General features: G+C 40.6%; 1 long non-coding RNA gene across 1 annotated transcript in view; it reads left to right on the top strand.

Moving 5' to 3' along the window:
• Positions 1 to 27,060, top strand: part of LOC128818771 (uncharacterized) — a 61,754-nt gene extending 34,694 nt beyond the window's left edge. Inside the window, exon 3 of the long non-coding RNA XR_008440548.1 lies at positions 25,343 to 27,060. This is a non-coding gene — a long non-coding RNA (uncharacterized LOC128818771). The remainder of the gene's footprint in view (positions 1 to 25,342) is intronic.
• Positions 27,061 to 27,794: the final 734 nt, after the last annotated feature.

The following is a 27,794-nucleotide window of genomic DNA, read 5'->3' as shown; positions in this document are numbered from 1 at the left end:
ATTTGAACTAACACTCCATAGCAGGTGAGGGTACACTTGCCCCTGCCCTATGCTACCGAGAGATGTTATGAAACCACCCCATATCTTTTAAAAATTTTATCACTGCTTGGAACAGTGCTGGGTCTTGTGTTTCAGCATGTTTATTTTCTGTGGGAACAGTGATCTGATTGCAGTGCACGTGTGTGGGTGGGTAGATTACAAATTACAGACTCTGAGCTCAGGTGCACATCTTGGGAGTGACTTTTAAATAGTTGCATGATTAACAAACCCTTCTCCTTTGTGGAGTGGAAAGCAACTTCTGTCTCAAAGATCACTGCTTTACTTCAGAAATTATACCCCATGGAGCCTGCATGACTTGATGCTGGAGGGGAAATATTTGTTGTGTTATGAATGTGAAGCCAGCTAACTAGTGAACTGTGGGATGATTTACAGTCAACAGAGTTTGAAGGTAGAAAGAGGGGGAGCTTTAGAGGAAACATGTTCATAATTTTGGAGGGAGGTGGCATGTAGGAACGAATGAGACAGCCTTTTATGGATGGAGTGGTTTAAGAAGGTCTTGTTGCCAGTTCCTTCTGGTTATCCTTTGTCTGGAAGCTGTCCTTAGCTGAGCAGCACATTTGTCTTTGACAAATTCTCCTTTTCCTTCAGTGCAAAGCCAGTGAGGTTGTTTTGAGCAGCCAGGAGCAGTGGATGCAGAGTGTTCATGTAATTATTCAGGGTGGCACAGCTAGCTGCCCTGGAAGGCCAGCAATGAAGAGCCAGTAATTAGGCTGGATTCAGGGGAATTATATGACCTCACTCTTGGCTGTCCTAAGATAGGTACTGCAGTTTTTATGGAGATAGATGCTATATAAAAATCTAGATAGATTAACGATCTAATGGAGGCTTTTTTGTCATTATGACATCTTGAAACTCACTACCACTGTTAGTCCATCTGTGTATGGATTGCAGATGCAGGCCAAGAAATACTTAAGCAGATGCTTAACTTTAATTTTAGAAGCAGGCTTATTGATTTCAAGGAGAATACTTGCTTTTTTTTTTTTTTTTTATTTGGCCATGTGTTTAATGCTTTCCTAAACACAGACCTAATCCAATAGTTTCCATAAAAAACAATGCCCAGCATGCCTCAAAATAAAAGTTTGGGGAAAAAGTGGAATGGTTTTAGTACTACAAAAAAAGAGCAGCATTCTGATCAATTCTCCTTTTTAAGTGATGTCACAATTTTACTGCATAATCCAGCTGGGTTGTTCAGACAAAAGAGATAAAGTCAAAATTATGGAGTGTTTCTATTTAATGTTCCAAGTATTAGTCTAGAGCATATGTACCTGATTCTAGAAATCTTCCGTTTGTAGAACTTTAGGTGATTTTCACAGTCAATATGTATGCTTCCTCCTCACAAAATGGAACCAAATATTTATTACTGTTGGAAATAGACCATTTATTTTTATATGTGACTTTTCACTGGCAGTGTTCATGGAGAAGGTACATATGGGACGTACTTAAAAATCTTCTTTTGATACTGTTTGCTAGATCTCATTCATTTTAGGGTTGAAAAAATAAACAAATTAAGTGACCAAAACAAACTGGACTGAATTTAAAGGGTCAGTACCTCAGGGTAGATATGACCTCAAACACAGAGATAGTAGAAACATATTTGCATACAGGAATTTGCCAGTATTAGTATTGCCAGAGGTGGCTTTCATGAAAAAATAGATATATCCAGGTAAATAGCTTCCTATAGGATATAAATTCAAACAGTATTGACCTGAGAAATTGCAAGTTTAAAGGAAAATGACTGGAAGTAAAATAGGATCAAGATAAGGGCAGGATAGGCAAGGGCAAACCAATTGATTATCAATAAATTATATACAAAATATTTAAGTCTGATTATAGCAAATTATAGTCAATAACAGAAAAGTTCTATAGGATTTTAAGGCCATATATTATATTCACAGTACATAGTACTCTAAAAGAAAATGCATCATTTGTATATGCATAAAAATTTCTTTATGTGTCTATATACACATACCCCTAAAGAAAAAAACCCACATTGGTTTAAAAAAGTAATATATGCATTGCTTCCAGTAGTTTAAATTTTTCTTGGCTAAAGAATGTCTGTTTGAAGACGCTGGCAAAGTCTTATGTAGATAGTAATTCTTCCTTACTTCATATAACTTTTGGGAGAGACACAAAGTCACAATAGCAAGGGAAGAAGGTATAGCTTAGTCCAAGGTACAGGGCTTGAGAACAGCTCAGTCAGGAAGAAGTTAAAAGGAACATAAACTGTTGCTGACAACAACTTTGTGGTACTTGCTTCTCTGCTAGAAATTTCATTGAACAGACTGTTAGGTTGTTCATAATTTTCTTATAATTTTTTTTTCAATCTTTTTCTTTTTTTTCAATGTTTTTTCCAGTGTAGCACACACTGTATAATACTTTGAAGCTGAAAATAGCTGAAAAAAAATTTTTATCATATTAGAATTAAAATATTCACAGACCAACTACAAAAGAAAGATTTCCGGGGCAGATCTAGCAGTTTTGTGTCAGGTCAATATACGTGTGTTTAAGTGACAAATTTTTAAAATAGTCTAGTTTCTGTCAAATTATAATTTTGATTGCACAATATTCAAATATGAAAAAGACTGCTACATGATTGGAGGATATATTTTGTTTCCTGTGTCCATAATGGATTGGGAATGGGCTGATGGGCTTTCATTGGAAAATTGCAGTCTGTGGCATAAAATGTGTCTCTACCAAATCTCTGAGGTAAAAGGTACAAAGCGGTGACATGAATTATATAGGGGGAATGTGAAGACCCTTAGAAAGGAATAAAGATTTTGGGAATGGCTTTGGCTTTGACATTGGAGGATATGCCCGACAGAGCCTTGGAGAACTGGTTGGTTGTTGGAGATTAGAGTGTGGCCCATCTCATCAGCACACATCTGACCGGACAAACTGCGTCCTAAACTCTACCAGCCAAGGCTCCACCAGCTGCACTGGAACGAGATAAATAGCTTACATACACCCAAAGGGATGGAATGGGGTTTGGTTTTCCTGGTTTTAAACTCTACAACGTTGTACCTGCACCTGAGTTTTTGTTTGTTTGATCGGTTTTTTGTTTTGTATGTTTTCAAATTCCAGACTGATCTATGGAAATTCAGTAAGCACAGTCAGTGGATCCTCACAGTTCATCCATTGCATCCTAAAATAAAGATGGGGTTGGGGTGTACCAGTTTTTCTCTAGATTTTATTTGCCACAGAGATTAGAATTCCTAAACTAATGAGGGATCAGCTTAGATGTAGACATCTTTGTTGTACATACCTCAGCTTGGGTGAAAAATACAACCTTCCAACCTGGTTAAAGGTGACCTTGCACTAAGACAAGGAAGACTGGTCTGACACTTGAGGTCCTTCCCAGATTAGTTTTATCCTTTCAAAGAGAAACTTTCAGGTAAAAACTCCCACCAGAGGTAAAGTTCGAAGAATGTTGCAGACTTTCAGCTCCAGGAACAAAGTGTTCTTGAAAAAAATCTCAGTTGAAAATGTGAAGCCAACACACCTGGAATTCTCGGAAGTGCTTAAATTTTTCAGTTATACTGTTGAACGAGCCCTTAATCTTGAGTTTTTACCCTTTGGCACTAGTAGCATTGATATCCCTAATCTTAAGGATTTAAAACTTGGCATACAACTGTGGGACATGAGAAAGTGAAAAAAAATGGGTATGGGAGATCCATGGAGGCCCAGACTAAGGCCCCAAGGGATGAGTGCCAATGGTCTGCTCTTTGGAAAGCAAAAAAGAATCATAGAATCATAGAATATCCTGACTTTGAAGGGGCCCACAAGGATCATTGAAGCCATAGTACAACTAGGGAACAACAACTCTTCTTCCTTTGTTTCTGTATGAAGGTGATGGCAACTGCTGAGCTCTGCTGTTGAGGTTTCTGGTGCTAAAATATTTTAGCAATGTACTATCCCCAGGGTGGGAGAGAGTCTTCTGATCATGCAGGCAGAAAGCTGGTGCTATTGCTGTCTATACCTTTTAGGAATTGAACAGGGGACTCATATCTTTTCCATCTAAACAGCCACTGAGGTGCCAGCTGCTCTTTTGCTTCTCACTCAGATGCCTAGGACACTGCATAAAAATAGATAATTCACTGGGCTTGTCTGGCTTTTGCACAGTAATTTTCCATTTGAGAATGTCAAGAGATTCTTTAGCGTCAGTAGGAACAGCCTTGTCAAAATGGATATAAATCAGACTCCTGGAAAATCCTGATAGAAAAATGAAGGTCCCAGCTTTCCTTACATCATTAGTTGAATGAAGATTTTTTTTTCTCTCTTTCTTGGGAAACCCAAGTAAGCACTAATCTTGTTACAAACTGCCCAGGAACAGTGTATGAAAACTGGACTCCTAGAAAATGACCAAAATTTTCCAAGGAGAGAGTGGGGAAGTTGTAGCAGTATAGGAGAGGGATGGCAGGTTGGATGTGAGATAAGAGGGTCTTAGAAACAAAGGAGAACATTAACCAAGGTCACTTGGGGAGTGACATAGAAGGGAATGAGGAGCAGGGTTGCCACAACTGTGCTGCATTAGTTAAAGTCCATCTGGAAAAGTGACTGTAAGTGGAATATAGGATAGAAACACTGGGACTGGAAATAGAAGACAACTGTGAGAGGTGATAGGAGCCCTATCATGTCTGGCTGGAGCAGGTGTAACATGAGGAACACATAAAAAACCATGTCACTTGGAGTGAAAATGGGCATTAGGGAGACCAGGAGACAGTGGAATAGGTAAGAGCACATATGAGAAACCTATGTGACAATGAGGGAATGAGTGAGGCTCCTGTGGGGTAGAAGCAAGGGATGGAAGATTGGAAAAGGCATTTCTGATAAAGCAGGAAAGGGCTTGCAGGAGTCCCAGGAAGCAGTGTGGTGAGCCTGGACAACAACATTACAGAGCCACAGTGTCACACATGGAACACCAGTGATTCTGATTAAAGGGTTACAGCTGGACAAGCTCCTTCAGGTCCATGAAAGCTGCACAGCCAGTGTCATAGTCCATCACACCCTGCCTTGCATCCAGACTTGGTGGAACTTGCACATACCAGCTGAACCCATGTTCCTCACACGGAGAAAATGTTGCAACTGGAAAAAGGTGACTGAATGGAAGCCCACGGTACTGAGGGTACGTGAGGACAAGCAGAGTTCACTGAAGGAGAGCAGCTCTCAGTGCATGGGCACCATTCTGTAGCAGGAGGAACAGCCAGGGGAACAAGCGAGGTGGAGGAGGCTGAGTATTTCTTCAAAGGTGCTGGCTGCAAGGCATGGGAGGAGAGCCAGCAAAAGAAGTGGGAGAAAAAGGAGCAAGGCTAAGAACTTGGCATGAAGGGAGGGAAAGCTTGAGGGGAGATTTTTGTGCTGTTAGGGATCCTCTGATAATAAATCAGATTCCTTTTAAGAAAAGGCAAAGAATTATTTAGGAAAAGAGTAGCAGTGCAAGTTGCAGAAGAAAGAAAAGTCTGAGGGTGAGCTTCACAGTGTGCTCAGAAAAATTAGCTGTGTAACAGTGCTTATGCCTGCCACCCAGCTGCTGCAGGTGAGTGTGGAGCAGTCCCTGCTGTCATTTCTCCTTCTTTTTGTGGTCAGCAGTGGATCAGATGAGAGCATGTTCTTGTTTCAAAGCTCATAGAGAGAGAGTTACTTACAACCTTCTGTCATCCTCCTGTCTCTGTTTAAGAAGGCCAAAGGAAGATTTATCCTTTCAGCTTCCCAATGGTGTTTCTTAGCAAAATATTTTTGCAGCATCAAGGTTTTCTGTAAAGAATCTTGGTTTAAATTTTGAATTAGAGTAACTGTTGAAGCAAAAAAGGAGAAATACAGGAAAGCTGAGCAATTGCAGTCGTCAGGGAAGCTTCCTTTCCTACAATATTTTCTCTTCAAAAGAGAAAAGAGCCACAAAAATGTAAGAAAATATTATGTCCTAATCTTTTTAATGACCAGAACATTCTTCACTGATGAGTCATGCTTCTGAGAAAACCTGAATTAGGATATGACGAAACTTTGATGAAATTTATGGAATTGGTGGAAAACTGTGAAGTAGGACTAGTCACTGTTGGGCAACAGATTTCTTGATTGAAAAATATATTAGCTCAGACGGAGACAGAGAAAAAGATATTTTGGCCCTGATAAAGAGAAAGAAAAAAAAAAAAGATGAAAATATCTTAGACCTTATTTGTAATAAACTCTAAAAATGTAAACTTCAGCTAAACCAAAGTGACTAATCTAAGCTGGTTCTGCAGGGTCCCTGTCCAGTAAGCAGAGGGAGAGGCACCTTGAGAGGGAAGTTTGTCCTTTTTTTCACTGCTTATTTGAACACAAGGAAGAGTTTCTCTGGAGTGTCTCAGGGGCCTGGGCAGTAGTTCTTGTGCAGCCTCATGGGTAGTAATGCACTTGAGCTCAGCTGGCTTCACTCTGTACTATTCAATTCAGTTGTACCATATTGATTATTTAAATAAATATTTTCTGAAGATTCTTCATGTAGTATCATCTGCACAAGATTTCTAATGGATTCTGAAAAAGCAAACTCTCCTTCCCATGCCTTTAACTGACTAAACATGCTACAGCCTTCAGTGCCAGTTTAGATTATTTCACAAAACAAAAAATATACCCCCAAAAATTTTTAAGTCAACATTGTCTAAACATTTATTCTTGGCCTCACTGAGTCAAAATCTCCTTACAGGAGGGCATTGTACCCCTTGGTGTTCCCGCACAGCTGTAGCAGTCAGAGCAGATTAACTGCACTCTTCAGCCCACCAGGTCTATTGTTAGTAAAGTGGAAGAAACAACCACTCTTTGCTGATGAGCAAAAAGCTTCTAATCTGTTGCACAAAGAAGAAAGATTGTTTTTTTCCCAGATGTATCTTGAACTCACATGAACTCACACGTCTCAGTGAGAAGTAGGTGCACAGGTAAAGCAAAGGAAGTGCAGTGGCTGCTCAGTGAGGTGGGTTGTTAAGTGCGAGGGATCCAACATCAGCTTTTTTCGTACCATTGTGTGGCTGTTGTGCAACTCCAGAATGATTTTTCCACCTTAAAGTGAGAAAGTGCTTTTTAGATTGTATCCATGGGCTAAATAAAGGATGACTCAGAAAAATAAGACTTTTATCAGAGAAAGAATATTCTTCCTAGAAGTAAGTTTCTTTACTGACATTTCTTTCCTGAAATCTTTATTTAACTTGTAATGAAGGATTTACTAAAAAGAAATCATCTGTGGTGCAGAGTGGCTGACTAGCAGGGCTCTCCCTAACATCCAGAGCTGATGTGACTATGATTATAAGTAGAAGGAGAACCTGGTATATTGCTGCTGTTACCTTCTGAGAATATATCAGCTGCAAGAGAAGAATGCAGTGCCTGTTTGCATGTAGGTGTAAATAAGGAGTAGGATGGAGAAAACAGAACTTTCAATTTTGTATCTATGTGCTCTGAGTAGATGTGTTATCTCCAAGGGACTGTTTCTCCTGTTGTTCTGATTTGTATTTGACATGGTAATTAGCACTGAGGATGTTTTAATTCATTAAGTCTTTTCACCATGAGAAGCTTAATTGATTTAAAGTACCCAGGTGGAAATCAATGTCTGTTCTGCTTAATTTCTTGGATTGATAGATACTAAATAATAAATACCTTGTATTCCTCTCCTTTCCTATATTAGTATAAAACTCTGTTCTGCAGGTGAAGGATACAGTTAGCATATGATCTCCTCACAGTTATGTCACAGTTATGAGGAAAAACTGCAGAAACTTATATACTCTTAAAAGTAGGATCCTACACTTACTCGTAGAACAACCTTGTCAGGGCTAAGCAATGGATGTCACTCAGTTGTCTGCAGCAGCATTTTCCAGTTATTGCCATACTCAGGTAAGACTATTCCTTAGGGACAGGTATACCCTGTTTTTCCAGTAGCAGACATGTGAGAATACATTATCTCTCAAACCAAACTACCAGGAAAGAAAAATATATGTCAATTCAAGGAGGAGCATAGTAAAGGAAGAGGACTGTAGAAAAGATAAAGTAGGAGAAAATGCTTTATTTCTTCAAGGCATATTATCTTGACCTGGGAAAGTGATGCCTTTGTCTATATAAAGACAATTGCAACATGAAATTTCCTGCTTGTGAGCATCTGTCCTTACCTTTGGGGACCACTTTAGGAAGCAAGAGATTTTTGGCAGTTGTAGGGCTTCTATTTCTGTTCCTCTGGCTTGGAGGAACCCTTTCCACACAGATTTTACAGTGCTTTTACAAGGTTTGATCTTTCAAATACGAAGCAAGGTTTCTTAAGCTATCTAAAAGTGTGCATCTGTTTCCTATGTGCAATTCTTCAACTCTGTTTCTCAGTCCTTCAGTGGAGGCAGGCAATGTTTGCTGCTGCCTGCTTCTGTTTCACCTGCTACCTTTTCAGCCGGCTGTTAGTCACTTCTCACTCTGCTGTCCCACAGTAGGTTTACAGAGGTACCTGTTGGAATGAGGTATCTTCACTGATCAAAGAGAGGCTCTCAGTACATTGGTGCAGTCACCACCCGGAGTTAGAGAAGTGCTGTGAGGGATTATTCATCCTGAGAAACAGGAAAGCTATCATATCTTCTCCATAGCGTCATTCACCCTTCCTGAAGTGACAAAAGCCCTCATTTTGGGCTGGCAGCCACTGATCTGTGCAACAATCACACTGAGAACTGTCTTTTCCCTGTGTGCAATCTCTCACCAAATAACATATGCAAAGAATACAACCTGGCTGTTGGATTCCAGCTGTCTCTCAGCTGCCTCTGCAAGTCCTTTCCAGCCTTTGCACTACCATGGCACTTTGCAAAGTGGGTTTTTATTATGCAGACCTTGCATTCACTGGAAAGCAGGCTGAACCTATAGCCTTACAGCAAAGGGCAGCCTGTCCTCTTTACCAGGATCCTGAGCTGCATCCAAAGTAAGAAGTGAAAGTGGGGGAAAAGCACAATGAACCCTGGGCATTTTTGGCGGTCAGCTCATCGGCTTCTGCTGAAGGAAATGCAGGGTGCTGCCACTCCTTAATACAGTGGCAACAGTTTATTGCTGTGGGAGTGCCCAAAAAATGCTTCCTGTCTCCCATGGCAACCTTGAGTTTGCATGGAACAAATTGTGAGCAAATCCTGCTGTACTCATTCACGCTCTGTGAATTACCGCTCATGCCTGCTACAAAACCAACAGCAGAGAAACGACAGTGGAGTGCACAGGCTCTGACTGATGCACGTTTTTATCTCCACAGTTGTTATTCTGTTGTTGCCAGTTCCTAGCAGTTGACTTTGTGTGCTGCTATCATGTATAAATCTCTAGTTCCATTCAAGGGTGGAATTTGTAGAACAAGCACTAACTGGAAAAGAATTGGTGACTCATAAGTCTAAACATCCTTCATATTTAGCAGGAATAAATATTGATGCTAGAAAGATTTAAATTTAATAATGGTTAAAAATTGCAGTGTGTTGATGGGGAAGTCAGTTCCTTGTGCACCCATGACTCCTATTGACTTTGGAGGTAGTTGCAAGGATGCAGCAGAAGTTGACTTCAGCGTTTCTGAGTTGTATTCTGTAATCCCAGGGATTTCCAGACAAGGGAAAAATGAGGAAGAGAATTGCCTTTGGAATTTTCATTTCATTCTTTAGGAGTAACTAACAAAGGGAAATATTTTGCCATGGTGATACACTTTCTTTTCATGAAGTTAAGATAACCAGAGTGACATAATTTTCTGTTGACTTTGATCTACAAAATTTTTTTACCATATAAAAGGGTAGATCACTGGGCATTGGTCAATGGCATGCTAGATCAAATTCCACACATGCATATATGCATCCTGACCAAAAACTATGCACTTTTTCAGTGGGAGGCATTAATATTTGTGAAGAGCAAGCCTAGGGCTGGTGAAGGACAACCAAAGACTGGTGTAGCTCCCCAGCTCATCTTGTTTCTGCACTCATGCCTGTCCCTGTTGTGATGCAATCTGGCAGCTCTCACATGTCCTTGCAATAGGGATGTACCACTTTGAGCTTTTTTTCAAGAAAGGAAGGAAAACCTCAAATGATGATCTCAGACTTGCAAAGGAAGATGGAAAATACAATTTTCAAATGCCTGATTTGTTTTATAAATTGGAAAGGCATTTGTGCTTTTCAAAAGGAAATCCTTTAAATCCCAGTTGTTCAAACCATGGGGTGCAGTTGTTAGGGGGAAAAGGTCCCAGAAGCTGTGTAAGTTATGCTTAAAAAATGTGATATTTGCATCCAATTTGAAGTAGCCATTGGGAGGGAACTCATTAAGAATGAGCAGAGCATTTCTAAAACCATCAACTAGGGGATGCAGTTTGGCCATAATTTAACTGTTGAATTTCAGAATATGCAGAAATTGTATAAGCTCCATGCATTAAAAAGAGATGTGTCAAATCCTAAGGACTACTTGCAGGAAGGCTCACCAGGGAAGCAGTAGGCAGTGGATCAACTTATTTGCAGAGCTGGACAGCTTTTGCTCCCAGTCCTGGGTCACATCACTACCAAATGTACTTTGCCTCATCCTTAAATCTTTCAGCAAAGAGCTGAGCTGCTTCTAGCATTGATCTGAAGCCCAAATGAGTTCTAATGTAATATAAATAATAACAAACGCCATAATAATTGCCATTTAACTTTCCTCCTATTATTAGTCACCAACAAAACCCTACCATTCTCCCCTAAATTGTACATAAACAATCCAGTGTAGCCTTGAAACATAAACATCCACTGACAGCTGAAGCAGATTTCATTAGCCATTTCCTATATGATAAATATCCTGGTGTTATTAATGTCCTGCTAAGTAAACATTGGCAGTGTTAAAATGAATACTTAAAAAAAAATCATTACACACTACTATATTAACATGAGTGGCAATACAGTTCATCTATCATAATCAAATACTTTCCTGGGGTCAAAATCATCCTGAGATGAATACATATGCTGAATTTCTTCCTCACTTTAATATCAGTTTTCACATTATTGCGTCTACCTAAGTATTTTTTTGATATTCAAAATAGGAAGCAAAGACATGAATCTTCTTTCTGCTTAGTTTTTCAACTAAGTACAATCCATGCAACAGTCTATAAGTATTCCCTGCCCTGAATAGCATAAAGTTTATATAAGACAGAGAAACAGTATTGGTAAATCCCAAAAATAAATTTATGACTTAAAAAAATATAATTAATGCTTTGTACCTTGGATACCATTATTTATACAATTCTACCATATTAAGCTACTCTAAATCCCTGAAGTCAGACAAGCCTCACTTCAACATATGCTTATGTCTCCTGTCTGGAAAGGCTTTCCTAGAAAGCCCCTTATTATTTTTACCATCATTTACATGATGGAGCATGTCCAGATAAGGATAATGAAGCTGGTGAAGGATCTGGAGCACATGTTCTGGAGTGGCTGAGGGACCTGGAGGTATTTAGCCGGAAGAAAATGAGGCTCAGGGGGACCTCATTTCTCTCTGCAATTGAAAGGAGGGTGTAGCCAGGTGGGGATCAGCCTCTTCTCCACAGCAACAAGTGATAGGACAGGAGGAAACAGCCTCAAGTTGCATCTCTGGCAGTTTGGGCTGGATATTAGGAAAATGTTTTTTTACTGAAAGGGTTATCAAGCATTGGAGCAGGCTGCCTAGGGAAGTGATTGAGTCACCATCCTTGGAAGTGCTCAAAAAACATAGGTGTGGCACTTGGGGACATGGTTTAATGGTGGATGTGGCAGTGCTGGGTTAATTGTTGGACTCAAGGATCTCAGACACATTTTCCACCCTTAATGATTGTGTGCTTCTCAGATTCTATATGATTTACGCATCCCTAAATATTTCACAGAAAGAGAACTTACATTGTGTTTTGGTGGGGATGAGTTAAAAAACTTGTGAATCCAGTGGTGAGGTGGGTGGAGCACTGTGGGGAGCGCAGAGAGGCGCGAGCAGCGCGTGATGCCGTGTGCGACTCTGCCGGTCCTCGGGCCACTTTGTCTGGTGTCTTCTCTTCCCCCAGCCCCCACAGGACTGGTACATCTTTGCTACATCCCAGAGGGCTGTGAGGATAAAGCCACTGTGAATGTCTCAAATGCTATGAAGATACACAACAACCTGGGTATACATCCAAGTCTACAGAGCACCCCTTAAACCCTTCTTCAGTTTACTCTGGCAAATGTGTCTCATACTCATTAGGCTCCATCTGATATATATGTTGGTTAGCTTTGTTATTTTAAATTTAGATTAGCTCTCGATATCAGAACCTACAGAGTTACAGGCAGTCCTGAGTAGCAATATGACAGAAAAAGGCAGGAGACTTTCAGGGTCTTTCCTGCAGAGACTTTCAGAGAAATGACACTGAAAAAAATCAAAATTGCTTCTCAGCATTTCAACCCCATTGAGCAACACTAAGATGAGTTGTCTGAAAGAGGAACCTCATTTAGAAACTGCAGTTTGCAGAAAAAATCTGTTTCTACAGATGCTTTTGCTGATCTATGAAACAGTCCCTCATTTCTAGTAAAAATGTCTCAGTCTACCTCCATGACAGGAACAAGAATTTTGCTCCTTACATTGACAGGAGATAACTGGGATCTCTAAGAACTTCATAGGTTTGTACCAGATTAATTATCATGTCATTATGCACAGTGGTTACTGACTCTCCTCATTTTGTACTTTCACCTTCCTGTTAGAAACCAAACGTTTGTTCTGTGACTAAAGTGTAATGAAATTGACATGCACTGGATAGCATTGCCAGGGCTGACCGGATGTTTGCCTTCTGTTAAACAAGAATAAATATTGATAGGCCTAATCCTAAAAATCACAGCTACAGTAGAAAATAAACAATATGACCTAGTTGTTAATGAGTTATTGAAGATCAAGTACATTTATACAATTCAGATATAACCTGCTTCCCTGTATGCCTTCTTTCCTGCTGTTTCTAGAATTTTTTGCAGTTTTCCTTTAAATTTTTTTTCTGATAAATCACAGTGAGAAGCAATTAAATGTTTCGCAATAATATTAATTTGCAATTTAATGTAGCAGTAGCTCTGCTTTTCCTTGTCCAAGTCTTGCTCTTTCATTCACACTTCTTAATTTAATAGCCAGAATCATCCATCCGAGTGAAGTACAAAGAAGATATTGCATGCAAGGACCAGCAAGACACCTCAAATTGCACTTGCTGCATTTGCAGGTGTTATGGGATCCATTCTTTGGCTTAACTGGGACAGACTGGTGTAGCTGCAGTAGAAGACTGGAAGGCTGCAGAAACATGTGCTATGATATGGGCTGTAGAACCTTCCCCTTAGGAGTGCAGAAGGGTGGCATGGAGAGTCAGGACATGTATGCAGGAAATGAAGACACAGTAGGAAGATGCTGCTTTTCTTGGAGAGGCCAGAAGTGCTGAATTGCAGTGGTTTGCCTCTATGCTTCTCCATGCAGCTTCCTGACCCACCCAAGAGCATGCACCCATGCTGTGCCCTTCAGGAAGCTGACAGCAGAGCCCAATGACTGCAAGGGAAGGTGTGTGAGAAACTTGCATGACAGGCTGGGAGTTTGCAGCAGGGACATCGCAAAAACAGGCAGCAAATTCCAGCCTGTTGTGTTTTCCTGCATCCCTGGTCAAGGTTGGGACATGCTGCTTCATGTAGAGGCAGTATGACGTTGGCTGGGCTGATTGGGCAATATCCTTCTGACAGACAATGCTTTCTTACCAACAAACTTTTATTTGGAGAGGAAAGCTATGTTTTGACACAGTGATCTTGAAGGATTGCCAGGATCTAAGGGGAAATCTGCTCTTTGGCATCCTGTGAAGACTCAGGTTGTGCGGCAGAAGTGACAGGGTGACGTCAGTGTCAGTAAGCTAGGAGCACTCCGTAAGGATTGGCCATTCCAAGAAGTGACACAGATCAGAACTCTCCCTTTTGACACTTTCTCCATTCATTCCCATTGGCCCAAAAATACCCACCTCCTTCTAGAACTGAATTAGTTATTTTTAGAAATTCAAACTCATGATTTATCCTTGGTTGTGAGAAGTGTTAGGTTTTGCAGCCTCATCCAAACCCTCTTGTATCAGCACTGAAATTAAGTAATAACTGCATATTATTACACACAAATACTTACATAAATTGCTTAAGCAGAATATGATGCATGCCATTTCTGAATCTGGCCATAATGGATTCTCTTGTTTTGACTGTTCAAGCAAAGAATTGATCAATTAGCTTTTGGTGGGAAAGGGTTATTTTTCTCTTCATTTAAGTTTCTGTTTTCTATGAAAAGGTACTGAAAACACTTAGAAGTACTGCTTAACAATGCAAATGAGAACACTTACCTTACTGACAGAGTGTTTCTAGTCTTAAATGGAAAAAAAGAAGACTTAATGAGAATACCATTTTTGAAAAGCTATGAGGTTTGACACCTACAGACTTCTGTGGTTGATCTGAAAAAAAAAAAAAAAAAAGAGTAAAAATGTTCTTGCTTTGCTCTTTTCCGCTCCTTATTTGTGTGCACAGGCCCCAGCTGACTGAGGCCGAGATAAAATGTTATCAAATGTCACTTCCATTACATTCCTTGTACATGTAGAATATGAGAACTTGCAGAAACTAATTGGGCTGAATTCCAGGTGATTATTCCATTTTTCTCACACTGGATCTGTCTCATAGTAACTATTTTTTGTGGGAGTGCCTTTGCTGGAACCTGGGCCAAAACTAATCTGCTTTTCCTTCAGTGTGTACTACCTCTTGGCTTTTGCATCATTCACATAATCACCTGTTTGGGAATTAATTCCAATCACATTCTTTTTTGTAGATAAGGCATACATCAATTTATCTGTTCTGCTGACTTTGGATAAGTCATAAATTTTGGCAGCAGAAAACCTATCTCCTCAATTTACATGGTCCAGCAATAATCCATGAACTGAAAATTTATTTAAGTCTAGCTTCTACTGATTACAGATACTATTAAGCTATACATCACACTGAGCACCATTTTTAATATTACTGAGGTGTTTTAGTCATATACATGAAAGTAAGAAATTAAGTGCAGGAGCTAATTCTTTATTTCTCAGAGAAATATTTCCTTGGCCTCCACTTGTCCTTGACTTTCTTTTAGTTTCTTCTCCAGGGCACCTCAAATCCCTAGACTTGTAACTGTGACTGCTTAGTGAAAGGAGCAGGCTTTCCAAATCATAACCAACCACATTACTGTTGGAAATCCAACTCTTTGGCAGTTATGCTTGGATTTATGCCACATCTAACAGCCCATACTAGATCAATTCCACTTTACTCAAGGTTAGCCTGTGGTGGCAACACCCTGATTGGGTCAGGGTCAATTTAAACCCCAGATTTTGTCAGCAGCATGCTGACACCCACCTCAAATCCCATCCACAGGCTGGACTGGTCAGGAGTCTCAGAACACTCAACTCTGTTGACTTAGCCTAGAAATTGCTGTCTCTTCTAAAATGCAGAGAAAAGACAAACTTTCGTTATCTGCATCTTCCTGTCTTTCCACATAGCCATATTAATATCAAAGCAATCAGACCAATTCAAGGGATAAAGAATACATTTTATCAATGCATTAGATAGTATTGTCTCACAGTGGAGAACACTTCATGCTCTAAAGTCAACACAGGTGCTTTGGAACCTTTTTTACCTAAGCAAATGCAGAGCATTAAGCATTCAAGAAGCTCAGTTTCTTCTTCAGGTGCATAACTGCTTTCTTGAGCAGTGGTCTACTTCATCTGCTCCTAATGGGATATCCATGGGTTTATGGGTCAGTTGTTAAATATCTTCATTAAAAATACTCAACCAATTCCCCCCCCCCCCCAGTTATGTTACATGAGAGCATATAGTTATGTTATGCAGGAGAAGCTCCATTAGCTTCCAGTAGTGAAAAGAAGCCAATGTCCATCACTTCTCAAAATCATGCTTAAAACACACACACACACACACAGATGTTTACATGATAGTTTTTATGTTGATCTTGCATTGTCTTTATTGGCACGCTGAATTACACTGCCAGAGAACAGGTAAAAGATGGTTTCTGACTTTATAAGGAAAGTTTTTACACCCAAATATTCCTGTTCAATACAAAACTTGTGCTGCTGTCAGCAGGAACAGGACTGGTGCACTGAATCTAGCTATTTTTTAATTCTCCATGCTAATTAACTTATAAGATGGAAAAATGAACCTCTCAAATACACAGTAATTGCTTGTACTGTACAAGCAAATATTGATCCATATATTTATTTTTCTTTTCATTACTGTGTCTCAGTGTCACACTAAATTTAGTCAAAGTAAATTAATGAAATGCATTTTTCAAAAGATTATCATCTGTGTAAAGATCCTAATTTTTAGTGCTCAGCAGCCAGTTACAGACCAATCAGATTTTCAAATATGAAGTGTGGCACCAGTGTTGGGTATGATTGGAGGTTTGGTATTTTGAGAAGATTGGGACTTGCCTTTAGTGCATCCCAGCACAATCTCCATCCCCAGACACTGTTTTCTGGGGTCACAATAAAAGAACTGTGTGGGTAGAAGAGCCAGAAGCAAATAGAAAAACCTTCAAATCACTTTTGAGTGCTGCATCAGGGGAAGAGCATCAAGGCAATCTGATGTGACCTGGAATTTTTTCTACCTGTATGGAGCAAACACTGTAGAAGCCATTCATCTTTCCTTAGTTTCCAGGGTTTCCATACACAGGGATACGGTTCATTAATTCTCTGTGACTAGCTCTTCAAAGAATGACCTGACATATGAGTTGGGGACCAAAGGAGTAAGGTGGTCCTGATGTTCATCTTAGAATGAGCCCTCTTGCAAGATGAGATGCAGAGTGAGGGTGTTGGGTGATGAAGATCACAGGTCATACTTACAGCAGTTTGGGTTTGGGGATAATGCAGCAGAGTTCTGAAGCTTAAAGGCTGAAACTGTGGGACTGCTGAGAAACTTTTCTCTGAGGAACTCTGGCAAGTAAGCAAGTATTGGCTCACCCCTTATCATTGATAACACAAGCACTGCTTCCTCCTTCCCTGCCACAACTAAACTCTGAGATGAGATTGGGAGCTGTTTTTTTGCTGTAGTGTGCTTTTTACTTTGGCTTGTATTTACTCTCCAAATCGCTCACAGGCACACTGCAGAAAGCCTGCCTCAGTGCACACCTCTGCAAACGTACAGCTGAAGCAGAAGAGGTTTGTTTCATGTGAGACACTCAGAGCTGACCCTGCAGCATCACCTGCAGCCACAGCGAGGCTGGTAAATGTGGCAGACACCATTCCTCTTTCAACATCCTGCGGGTGCATCCTGCTCCCCTTAACCACCAGCAGCTGTCTGTGTGTCTGCAAAGCTCGCCTTTGTTCAGTCCTTGGCCCTCCCAAATCTGATGTGCCCCACACCATTTAAGAAAATGTGAAGGTCCCTGAAAGTAGCCAGAGGAGGGCAACAAAGCTGGTTGTAAGGCTGGAGGGCATGTCATGTAAAGAGCAGCTGAGGACTCTGAGCTTGTCTGGTTTGAAGAAAAGGAGGCTGAGGGGTGGCCTCATTGCAGCTTTCCGAGGAGAGGAAGGGGAGAGGAAGATGCTGAGCTCTTCTTCCTGTGTACTGGGTTTGTGTGGTAAAGTTTTGGTAGTGGGAGAGCTACAGGGGTGGGTTTCTGAGAAGCTGCCAGAAGCTTTCCCCATGTCCAACAGAGTCAATGCCAGACAGGTCCAAGATGGACTTGCCGCTGGCAAGTCCAAGCCCATTAGTGGGATGTCCACCACCCAGAGTGGTACCACCTCTGGGATAATATATTGAATAGGGTGGGAAATAAATTGCTCAACAACAGCAGAGAGAGGAGTGAGAATATGTGAGTGAACTGCCCTACAGGAACCTGAGTCAGTGAGGTGGAAAGGGGAATAAGGTGATCCAGATGCTGCAGCAGAGATTCCCCTGCAGCCCATGGTGCGGACCTTGGTGAGGCAGCTGCGCTCCAGAGCCCATGCAAATCCATGGGGGAGCAGACATCCATCTGCAGCCCATGGAGGAGCCCATGCCAGAGCAGGTGGATGCCCAAAAGAGGCTCTGTGGGAAGCCCACACTGGAGCAGGCTCTTTGCAGCACCTGTGGCACCATGAAGAAAGGAGCCCAAACTATTGCAGGTTTGCTGGCAGGACCTGTGACCCCACAAGGGACTCATGCCAGAGCAGCCTTTTCTTAAAGGAGTGTGCCCCGTGGGAGTGTCTCACACTGGAACAGTTAATGAAGAAGTGCAGCCCATGAGAAGGAGTCATGTTGGAGAAGTTTGTGAAAGACTGTCTTGTGTGGGAGGAACCTCGTGCTGGAGCAAGAGAAGAGTGTGAGTTCTCCTCCTGAGGAGGAAGCAGAGGCAGAGACAATGTGTGATGAACTAATCAGAGACCCCATTCTCCATCCCACTTCTCTGCTGGAGGGAAAGAGAGAAGTTAGGAGTGAAGATGAGATGAGGATGAAGGAAGGAGTAGGGATGAAGGTGTTTTAAGAATTTGGTTTATTTCTCATTATCCTATTCTGATTTGATTTGGAATAAATTCAACTAATTTCACTAAATCAAGTCTGTTTTGCCCATGATGGTGACTGAAGTGAGTGATGTATCCCTGCCCTTATCTCAACCCATGTGTTTGTTATGCTTTCTCTCCCCTGCCCAGCTGTGGAGGGGAGTGACAGTGGCTGTGGTGAGCACCTGAAATTCAGCCAAGGTCAACCCACCACACCCTGGAATACAGTGACAGAACACATGGGAATGGTTCAAAATTGTGCCAGGGAAGTTTCTGAAGTTTTTAGTTTTTTAATGAAGACCAGTTTCTGGTGCATTCATTTGGACTGTTTCCTCTCATTGAGCAGCCTCTCAAATCCCACTAATTTCTGTTGAAAAAAAAAAAAAAAATCACCCCAAACCCCCCAAATAAAACCAAACCAACTCAGCAACTGACCTGTTATGTCTAAAACTATTAAGTGATGTATAACACACGATATCTCTTGACAACCCCACACCATTCTCTGTTGCTAAATAATATCTGCTAAGGAATCTTTGATGCTGTTTTTTTTTTCTTTTTTTTTTTTTTTTTTTTTTTTCTTCATATTTGCAATCTCTGCTCTGAAGAGACTTTGTGGAAATTTGCTCAGCTTGCAGGAAGAAAATGCATGAGTTGATGAAAGCTAAAAATAACTCAGCAGAAGGCTGTCCAATAAGTTAGGTTTAGGTTGAGTCATGGAAAAGCCTAGGAGTATTGTCAGCATCTGAGTTATACAGCTTTGGACATGCTTGTGAACTGTGTGAAACAATCTCATGAAAAGCAGTCACTGACTGTATTGATATTGTTATACATCCTTCAAGAAATTTGGGGACACTTATACTTCCTTTCGGGAATTAATTGTGCTGTGCCTTGCAGGAACTGAAAAGAAAATAAAGTTGAAAAAATTATCAAACTCTTTTGAATTTCTTCCATCTTACAGTAAGGTACTTTGGGAATAAGGGCGAAGCAGTAAATATTCTAATTTCCTAGTAAGACCTTTTACTCTGACTCATACGCCCTTTCTATGGATGAGAGAGGACTAGAAAATAGAAGATAGATACCATATAGATAGTGCAAGATAGAACTGTAGTAAGCAAAACTATCTGCAATACTGTTTTCAGAAAACAGTTATTTATGATTTATTTCTAAATGGAAAGATGTACTCAGTGTGTTTCTACGAGGGGCTGTTTTCTATCTTGTACTGTTGTCATGTATCTTCTGCAATAAAACATACTTACTAAACCTCCAATCTCAGTGGCCAGAAGAGGCTACAGGTGTGATGAAGAACAAGAATAAAGATGCAAAGGATCTTGCCAAAGTAAATATGATTCTATTTAAAACCAGAGAAGTGCTGTGTTTTGCACTTTGGAGTCATCCCCCAGGAACTGTCTACAGCATACATCTAGGAATATAAAGCATACACTGAGAGGAATAACTAATCAGGCAGCTGCAAAAATCAGTATCTTTGAGCTAGACTGCATCCTCAAGTGCACACAAGATGACAATGCCCTGATGTTGGGGGGGAAAAAAGGAAAAATAAGCTTCCTCTGTCTCATAAGGATTTATGATAAATCTTCTACCTACTGAACCTTCAGTGCAGAAATGCTCTTTCCAATATGACAGCACAGTCAGAAGGTGGTAGACTGATTATCTAGCTTCCAGAAGGAAGCTGTGAAAAAAATCCCATTATTTACAGCCAGAGACCTAGAAAACATGAACTTGTAAGAGAAGTTTGAGACAGTTTGAGCTTTAACCCTAAAGAAGAGAAAACTCAGGTGTAATGTAACAGTCTTCAGTTATGTAGAGACTGCTACAAGGAGGAAAAAAATTATATTTTCTGTGTCTGTGGGAGACAGGACAAGAAGTGGTGGGCATAAATTCAGGAACATAAAATTAAGCTGATCATTAGGCACAGGGATGTTGGACAGTCTCATGGTGAAAAGAATGAAGGCTTGGAATGGATGAGAAGGAGAGGCTATGGTGATTTCATCTCTGAAGATATTTAAGCAACCAGCTGAGGAAAACCTATGCCTATGCTATGAAGAAAGGTTGTGGAGAGGACATGGCCATGTAACTTCCTTTGTGGGAATTGATTTTTCATGGTAAAATAGTAAATTATGGGATACCAAGCATTTCAGCTGGAATCGACCATTCTTACTCCAAAAAGTTTGCAGTAATGAAAAAGAAAATTAAGAGTCAACCTGGGTTAAATAGGGCAAAGCTATGCATTTAGGGCAAATTACAGTTGTGAGAGGTCAACACTGGCTTTTTCTTGAAAGCTCTTTGAAAGCTCTGTGGTAGAAAATTATTTTTAGGGGAAGCTGAGAAGGAGGAAATTGGAGGTCTGAAGAACCTATTTAAAATTATTATTCCACAAGTCCTACCAAGATCGAAATCCCAGGAAAGGCCCCATCTCTGAGCCTACAAAGTCAGCCTTTCACCAAATGTATGCAAACAGTGTAGGGATCTCAGCATGCTGTAATCTAGGATGAGCATCTATCACAGGCATATTGAAGCTGCGGTTTCCTGAAGAGCTGTGCTGAATTACTGGTTTCTCACAACCAAAAGGAAGAGATTTTGTGGCCATCCATCTCTGGCCTCCTCCACAGCCTTGTGTTGGTTCTGCTTTGCAGTGCCATCTCTGAGGGCTGACACAGCAGAATGCTGCTGGGGTTTATGCTGTGATGGTTTTGAGCAGACTGTTGAGCTAACGAGGTCACGGGAGGAGGTCTGCTAAGTGCCAGCCTCAACATAAGCAGTTAAGAGCATGAAGCCAAGCTGGGAGAATAGGCAGCTGCTTCAGGACCTCCTTGCAAATCAGTGAGTGATTAGGCTGGCTCAGCAAGTCTTGTGGAAACCATGGCTTTGCTTCCATGCAGAGAAGTTCTTTTTGCAGATTGTAAGAAAGCCAGAAGAATTAAAAAAAAATAAAAAAGAGAAAAGTCACTAAGAAGGCTTATGTTGTTAAAAAATAGTTAATGCAAGGGGAAGAAGAAAAAAATATATTGGGACCTAGCTGGACAGGAAGGTGGAAATGTGCCCTTGATTTGATGTTCTTTGTTGCCCTCCCTTAACTGCATGGTCATGACTTGGCAGCTGTTCAGGCTCCAGGAGGCATTGTACAAGCCTCTGATAGGAGGGGTTTCCTCTGATGAGCTGGCCATTGTGACTTTACAAGAAATTGTACAGTACTTCCTCTTATCCATTAGAAACCACTATTTTCTGAATGAATTTTCTCCTCTTTTGTTTTTAACAGTTTAACCCTTAACCTTTCTGACTCATGTTTTCTATTCTGGTGTAGTGTGCAGCCCAAGGTGAAAATGGGGACAGCCCACACAAATGAGACTCCCCTGCTCATGGTCTGACAGGGAAACCAAGCGTTGCACAGAACAGTATTTCTGCTGAAGAGCACTTTGCAGGCCTGGGAGTGTGGTATGAGCAAAAAAAAACAAAAAAAACAACAGGCCTCTCTTGCAAGTCAAATGAGGAAAGTCAGGCAGTTATTGAACTTCTGGGTGATTCATCTGTACACTCCAATTTGTATTAATTTCTAAACTGTGAAGATGTGGTGTGGGCTACAAGGGTAAAATGGTAAAATTGGGGAAATGACCCTTTCACAATTAGTGGAATGAATCAATCTGAAAATGAGAAAGAGGATCAAGCGAGTTATTCCATTGGTCAGATTTACTGGACTAAATTCAGACATAGAAATACATCTCACATTAGAGTACCTGCTGGGGAAGAAACCCTTCCTGTCCAAGCCAAGCACAGGATATTGTGAAATACAGAAATACATGTTACATAAAAAAAGCCAAGTGAGGACAGAAACGGGATGTTCAAAGTTGGAGTTCACCTGGGGGTCACTAGTGAGCACTCTGAAATTAGATTGGAAATTAAGGCTGTGGTGCCTTAGAAAGGGTGCACCTTGGGTTATGAAAGACCTTTGAGTATTTCCTTGTGTAATCAGCATAAAAGTCATAGTATGTGAAAAGCACTGGCTCTTACCTTCCCTCATACCTATGTTCAACAGAGAATAAGAAGGAGATATTTCTCACTCACCCATGATAATGGATGGCGCTGAGAATCCTGAGCAATGCCTGAAGAGCTGGAGTCTTCCCAAGACCCTCTCAGGAGATACCTGGTCTCAGTAAGCTCTCTGGCGTCCTGTTCTGGTTTACTGCCAAAAGGATGAATCATTGTGTTACAGAAAGGCCAAGGGGATGCTTGACTTCCAGCTTATAGAATCAGTTCTCTTTTTCCAAATATGTTCCATAAATAAAGTAAAATGTATTTTTTCTAAATAATAAATTAAGAAAAAAAAAAAAGGCCCCTATACATTTTCCACATTCCATAAATGTGGAAAAGATCTGTAAAGTCTGTGACCTCCCTACTGTTGTCCTGCAATGTTGATAAAGTCTGTGTTGATCTGGGTCCTTGGACCAAAGAGATACTTGGTAGAAAGGAAGAACCACTTAATAAAGATATTGTTGGAAACAGGACTAAGAACTTTAAGTGAACTGATGGCTGAATCCAGGCCAGGAGGCTGGTGGATGAATCTGACAGGTAGCAGACAATTCTTTTGGGTAAAACATCCTTTTGCTCTCAGAAAGGGATTAGAGCTTTAAGTCCCTCTCTTTAAAATGTCACACAACAGCCAGGATGAAAAGGCAGCATAAAACCTCTCCTGTAACACCAACAAAACTTTCAAAAGCAATTTGATATGTGATACACTGCTACTTCAGCTTGTCAGGCTGATATCACCTTGGTCCCTCTTGGTCCATCCATCTGAGCTGACTAGTTGTGCCTCATCTGTGGGAAATGATTCATTCTGTGCCTGTGAAGTGCCCGCGTCAGGAGTTGCTCTCCTGGGGCTCGTAAAGGTTACCTCTGTCTAAATCACAACCCCACAGGGCTGGGTGGCTGCAGTACCTTCAGAAAGATGGGAAGAGAGAACAGGAAACAGAGTATTTTAATAAATGGTATGGAACATATCAACATATTTCAAGCAAATCAAATACCTTCATACATTTTTTTTGTTTTGTTTCTTGGAGTATTTTAAGTTGTGTTTGTGATCTAATTCTGCCTTTTGTTTTGTTTCTCTTCCCTATTTGGCTGCTGTCACTTTTCAGCAAGGCACAGTGATGCTCCACCAGTGTAGTCATAACAAAGCCTAAAAGTTCACCCTTTTCTAGATTATATTCTTCAAAGGAGGAGAAGATAGGCCACAAAAAGTATGGGCATTTCTATTAGCACATTAAGTCCTTCAGCTGCTACTGTGGTTTTAATTTTGAGCAGTGCTATATGCACTTTAGTCAGTGAAGTGGAGCTATCATTTATCAGAAGGAAAAAAAGGTCTGAAAAAAAACAAAAACAAGCATCTTTTCACTCAGTTCAGTATTTGACACATGTATTTGAGTCATAGTTTGTTAGAATGATGAACAAAGTACGTTCATGATATTTTCTCCTCACAGAGCATCTTTCCTTAATGAGTTTCAGAGGTCTTCACCAATTGTCTTTCAGTCAGTAAGTAGACGGTCAAGTTGTGCACCATTGCTGATTCAATGCTTCTGAAAAATCAAGTGGACCCAGGGTGCCAGTGAATAAAAATGTCTGGGGAAGGGACAGCATAGACCAGTCAATCAGTAATGTTTGAATGCTCACATGGTGTGTAGCATGACCTGGAAATGTGCCAAACTGCACTAGCTTGAGTGATGTCTGGGGGATGGCATATGTTCCAGATTTTCCAACAGGCAGCACAGACAAGACTGCACTGGATTTGACCCCTTGTATGGCCCTGTGCATGGTAGATTTTGCACCTGCAAACCCTGATGTTGCACTGCAGGAAATTGACACACATTCTTTGTTTCACATTATAAATTGTCACAGTAGTTCACAGAAGTGGAAAAACCCCCACATCCAAAATGACATTTACATTTGAGGGTTACACAGGGCAAAGTTCTGTATAGTTCAGCTGTGGCCACTGTGCTGCTTGGCCATACAATGACAGAATGTTCCTTGCTCATCTTTTATTTAACAAATAAAAAGCCAGAGAAGTGTAGTGCAATATTATTCCTCATTATTACCACTTTGCACAACTCTGTAGGTGCAAAAGGAAAGGTTTTAAAATCCATCTATAGATGACTATAGCCTCCTTGTAGGGTAGTCAGTCCCCTGTTGCCTTCAAGCACTTTCATTGCCGTACTGCGCAAGAAGGAAAAGCACCTGGCCGTGTAATGATTGTAATGATACCCCACTGGCCTTACTGAAGTTGCTCCTGGTTAACAGAACTCCATGGGAGATGAGACTTCAATCCCCATGATTCAGGTCAAGATGAAAATGAATAGAACTTAATGGAATATACTGCCTAGCCTTCTCCCAGTGGGAGAAAGTACAGCTTCTTTTCATCCAAGGAAGTAGCTGCTACACAGCAGTAAAGTGGACTCTAGTAAGACTATGGATGTGGAACTGGATCCAAAAGGTTTGAGAGCCAGACATTGGCTACACCTCTTTTGAGATAATTTGAAGACAGCAAGGAGCCAGAGTTTTGTTTCAGTAAATAAGATAAATCCCTGGAAAGTTAGGAGATACCCAAGTTTGCATACAGCTGGCAAATACTGCTCTGTAGCTCCACGGTGTTGCAGTGCCTGGATTGATGGAGAAGGACTTTGGCTGCCATGTCCAGCTCTGTTTAGCACAAGCATAATCTGGGGAAGTACTTTGACCTGAGAAATGCAGGAGGGTCTTGAACTTTGTATCTTCTTGTCACTCCTTTTTCTTCTCCAGCTTCTGAGTTCTGCTACACTACAACCAAGGACCATTCCAATCCCATAGTGAGGAAAGTGCTTTGGGAGAACTGTGTCCAGCCCTGCCAAACAGGAAAGGGAAATCACAAAGGGTAGGAGACCAGCAATTATGAAGGTTCAATGTATTTGAATGATTTGATTTGATGCAGGAACTGGGAGGAAACATAAGAGAAAGTAGAGAAGAAAGCAAGAAAGTTTCTCTTTTAAAGCCGTTGTGGCTTAATTGACAGGACTACTGGCTGCAATAATGTGATGCACGTGCTGCTGTTACCGAGGGCTGTTATGCTACAGGCACGACAAAAAACACTACAATAAGAGGCTCCATGGCATAACCCTGGTCAAGTGAGGAAAACAAAACAACCTCTTAAATGTGCAATTTTTGGGCAGGAAAATTGTATTCCATTGTTTGGGTATTTTAAAGGTGATTTGGATGAAAAATACTGCATTGTGTCTTTGGTTTTGTTTTTTTTTTTTTTCTGCTTTGTGGCATTTTAAGGGTACTTTAATAATTTTATAATTTTTTTTCCCCAGGTTTTACTATATTAAACAGTGGTATTGTGAACTTCAGTTTCCTCTTTGCTTTTATTGACTTTGTTTGGGGTGTATTTGGTTTTCTGCATGATTTTCTTTGTGTGTCATTGCATAATATGTTGTTTATTTTGGAAAAGTCAGATTATGAGCCTGGGTGCTTGTTGCTTGTTTGCCACCATGTCTCTTGTGCCAGAAAAACTTGTTTTGAAGGTCACAAAATAATATTCCTTACTGGAATAATGCTCCATAAAACAAAAAGTTAAGCACCTCTTCTGTTTCAGGTAATTGCATCCTTAGAATAACAGGTAACACCTTAATGAAGGAGCTGAGCTTTTAAAAGAGATTTCTTTCTCTCCAGGGTATAAAATGGCCATTTAGAGTAAGTAGCTGCTGAATAACATTTAGTGTTTGACTGAATTTCCCTGTTTTCCTTGGAAACACACGCTTCCCTTTTGCTCAGGGCTGTGTAGGATATTCTCTCACACACATGTATCCCTATACACAACAAGGAATAGTGCCTATGAATCTTCCAGCTCTCAGCCTCTGAGCTCAGACCATAAAACATCCTTCTCAGAACATGAGGGGTTAAGCCCTGGCCATAACTAATATGAGATATAGGATGACTCTGTGTTGAGGGTACAAACCAGATTCAGTTCCCTTCTCTGATATGGTCTCTGAATGAATTTATCAACTGCTGTCAAAAAAAAAAGGCAAACCCATTCCTTCTTTCCTTAACTCCCCTTTCTGCACCTGGGGCTTTCCTCATCTTTACATGCTTTGGTGCTCAGCTGATGTTTGGTTGAGCCAGTTCAATTCATGCAGAAAAAGATTCACACTTTTCCCATGTTAGTTGTCTGCCAGGCTTGTGAGATGAATTGAATTCAGGAAACAGTCCGATGATCATGAGATCTGGCAAAGGAGAGGAAGATGGTTTTGAGAGAGAGAAGAGCAAGATCTCTAGCATACAGCTTCCTCCTCTCTATTTGAATGGAAGTCACTTCTCCTTCTGTGAATGAATAAAATGTGGAATAACCTTTATTTTCTTCCTCCTAGGGTGGTTGTGTAGCAACATTAAAGGAAGCCAGATTGCAGCAGTGAAGGGGAAATGGATGCAAGGTTTTGCTTTATGTCTGTCCTTTATTAACTATTAATAAAAACTTTATTATATCCTTTGGTGTTTTTCAACATTCTTTTAATAATGTTTATCTAGGAAGGTTTGTTTTGTCTTAGGAAATACAAAATTTGTATGCACTGTCCCATAAATATTTCTAGTAGATGAACTCACAATTTTGGTGTCTGGCAGGAAAGAAACAGATAGAAAACAGGTAGAAAGCTGCAAGCCTGTGTTGCTTGAATCCATGTCTTTAATATACTTTCCATTACCTTTAACTTGTGGTGATGGATTTTTTTCCCATTATGATCTCTATTTCTGTGGGTTTTGAATAAAAATATCTTCTCCTTGGATCTAGATTGATGCCATTTGATGGTGAGGCTTTCAATCAATTCCTTCAGGGATGCTGCTGGTTGTGGACTGACAGATAATTGAAAAGCAACCAGACGATCAAAGTTATGCAGGGACAAGCAGAGATTGTCAAGAGTCCCTGCAGGAACTGACAGAGCTCCTCTATGTTAAATAAAGTTGCAAAACTTCCCCAAAATACAGAGCCTGCACTGAGCAGATCAGGCAGGATACTGTCTGTGGATGACTTAAGCTCTACTAATGGTGTCTATGTTACAACATGCATTTGAAAGGAGGAAATAGACTTAAAAGACTAAATTCTGTAGTTGGTTGCACTAGGTATCTCTTGGTGCAATGAGGCTGCAGTTGTATAAACACAGTCTGGCTCTTCAGTCCAGAAGGGAGTCACAGAATTACACAATATGCTGAATTGGAAGGGACC

The sequence above is a fragment of the Vidua macroura genome, chromosome 1, assembly GCF_024509145.1.
Source record: "Vidua macroura isolate BioBank_ID:100142 chromosome 1, ASM2450914v1, whole genome shotgun sequence".
In the NCBI taxonomy this organism is placed as follows: Eukaryota; Metazoa; Chordata; class Aves; order Passeriformes; family Viduidae; genus Vidua; species Vidua macroura.
Note: the sequence above shows the minus strand (reverse complement) of the source record. Positions and strands in the feature narration are given on the sequence as shown.